Below are 2,495 nucleotides of genomic sequence, written 5' to 3'. Positions count from 1 at the left end.
AGCCCGCGTGCAGGGGCATAAAGCACCATCCCAGGGCTCCGCAGAAGCAGAACGGGATGTGCACTGATTTTCATTTCTGTTTCTTCGGTTCTCACTATATCTGAGTGGCAAGTATAGACGTGTGCGCAGTCCGTGGAAAAGCAGATGAGCGTTGCTTTTACTCTTTCTCTTTGTGAACGTATCGCTCTCGGCACTGAAATCTCTGAAAATTACATTTTACTGTCCACCTTGAGCTAACATTCATCTCCGTCTTGAACGGGCTTGAAGAAACTCCCTGGCGTCTCCTGTCATGCATCCATGTAGAAAATAAACCACAGACCCTTCTTTCTGTGGGTCTAGAAGTAAAGTGTCCCTGTGTGGCAGTGCGTGAGGATGGCCTGCGGTCAATCAGAATCGCCTTGTAAGGCGCCAATCAGATGTGAGTGGCGGATAGCACACCGACTGTAAACACGGCTCCCCTTCCCTCGCAATCTGGGGTGCTGTGATAATGGCATTAGCATTTTGCCGGCACTTTACAATTATTAGGCTCAACCTGTGGTTGCATAAGCCTCTCTCTGAAGTTCATCAGACGTTTTTAAGAGGGTTATTTGAATTTTTAATGCCGCAGCTATTTGGTATGCTAATTTCTTCAATTTAGTGTGGCCGCCCCTGAATAGGAATTCAAGAGCTCAGGAGAGTTAATCTTGCAAAGGAATTAACTTGCAGCGATGGGGTTGTTTTTCCTTACACAGCGGCACCGCTTCTTACTGTAATTTACCCCTTGGCCCCAAAAGGTGCGCTGTTCTCAGGATTCCAGCAGTGGCTACAAAAAGGGGGAGGAGCTGGGAGGTGGTTTCTACGCTTACATGGTCATAATGAGGCCTCTGTATAAAAAGGGTAAAGGCACAACCAAACACTCATTATTTTTTTAAGTAAAGGGGGCGTGTGTTGGCCAGGAACAAGACTTCCGAGTCAGCAGATCTGGGTTTGAATCCTCTTCCAAGTCGTGTCTCCCTTCTCCCCTCTCTAAAGAGGACACAATAATGCCGTTTATTTCATCCAGTGGTCGTGAGGGTCAGGTCAACCGACAAATTCAGCACGTTTTTATGTAACACTGGCCAGTGCCAGGTTCGGGCAATGCCGTGGGGTCCCTCTGGCGCCCACTGTGTGGGACGTGGCCCGTGGGTCGTGGTGGTAGTGCCAGCAGCCACAACGCTCTCCGTGTCATCAGTTGAATATCCGCTGACCCAGGCATGCTCGGCCAGCTGCTCTGAATCCACTCTGATCTTCACAGAAACACTGGACGTCATAGGTAGAATTAGCTACTTTATGGTGTGGACCCTGAAGTCCAGAGAAATCGAGGTCATAGCCCTGGTGCGTTGTGGGGCTAGAATTACAGTCCACTTCTGTCTCCAGGGCTTACACTCGGGCAACCTCCCTGAGGCTCAACGAAACCACCGTTGCCTCGGTTTCTCCAGTCTTTTCAGAGCTGCAGATGCGATCCTTGGACTCCACCTAGCTGCTCTGCCTACAAGCGGTGTTGTGGTTGAGGCTCCCCGTTTGGGCTTAGACTTAGTCCATTCAGTGATGGGATCGCGATTTACTGAAGGGGAAAGCTAACTGTGCAGTGGCCCTGAAAAGTCAAAGAAAACCTTCCGTATTTGAACAGACTTCCGCAGGCCGATTTGAGTTCCCGCTTACTTGCTGTAAGAACACAAGGCTGCATCTCACGTCACAGTGTCTCAAAACCTTCACGGGCTCTTTCAGTGTTCATAGTCGTTCGGATCGCCAGCACACAGTGTCAGGAAGCCCAGTAGTGGCCGTGCGGGCCGAGTCAGAAAGCCACGGGGGCCGGTGGTGCAGTATTTGGCCCCGATCCAGTGTCATCTTAGCTGCTCTGCACTAACCTGTCGTGGTCACCCTCACCATATTTTCCCTTTCCAGAATTGGGCTTTGATCCCAAGAATCATAAGGGCTCAAAATTCACCACAAAGGGCTTCTGGGGCAACCCTGAAATTAACCCTTCCCGGAGACTGGTTTGGAGCCTCCTTCATGGAAACCTCCAGTGCCCTCATAGCGTGGCCAGGTGACCTCATGCCGTCAGACTCTGGATTCCGGGCCGTGGAGCTTCTCCTGGGGCCGGACCCGCCCGTGGCGGACCAGCGCCCGTGTTCACAGTCCCAGAGCAGCCTCCCGAATAGAACTCGTTAGACAGAGAGCTCTGGGCACAGTGCTGATCCTGGATTGGCAATGATCATGAGCGACCCAGGAGCACTTTTCTGAGCAGATTGTCAGTGAACGTGGCTTAAGAGCCATTATAATAAAATAAGACTAGAGATTAAAAACCCCTGACACAGACTGAATTCTTCTAACCCTCACTGCAACCTTGCACAGTGAAGTGTTGCCTCCTCACCCATCTTGTCAAGGAAGATCAGTGAGGGCTGGGCAGGTTGGAGGGCGTGGCTTTTGCAGGAGCCCTTTCGGGCTGCTTTCTTTGCAGGCTCCCCTCCCCCCCC

General features: G+C 51.4%; 1 protein-coding gene across 1 annotated transcript in view; it reads left to right on the top strand.

The window, feature by feature from the left end:
* The window catches only part of GRK3 (G protein-coupled receptor kinase 3), a 106,729-nt gene that overhangs the window by 71,408 nt on the left and 32,826 nt on the right, over positions 1-2,495 (top strand). The window lies entirely within an intron of this gene.

The sequence above is a fragment of the Crocuta crocuta genome, unplaced genomic scaffold (assembly GCF_008692635.1).
Source record: "Crocuta crocuta isolate KB4526 unplaced genomic scaffold, BGI_CrCroc_1.0 scaffold348, whole genome shotgun sequence".
Classification (NCBI taxonomy): domain Eukaryota; kingdom Metazoa; phylum Chordata; class Mammalia; order Carnivora; family Hyaenidae; genus Crocuta; species Crocuta crocuta.
The sequence above is the reverse complement of the archived record's forward strand: the minus strand, read 5'-3'. Positions and strand labels throughout refer to the sequence as shown.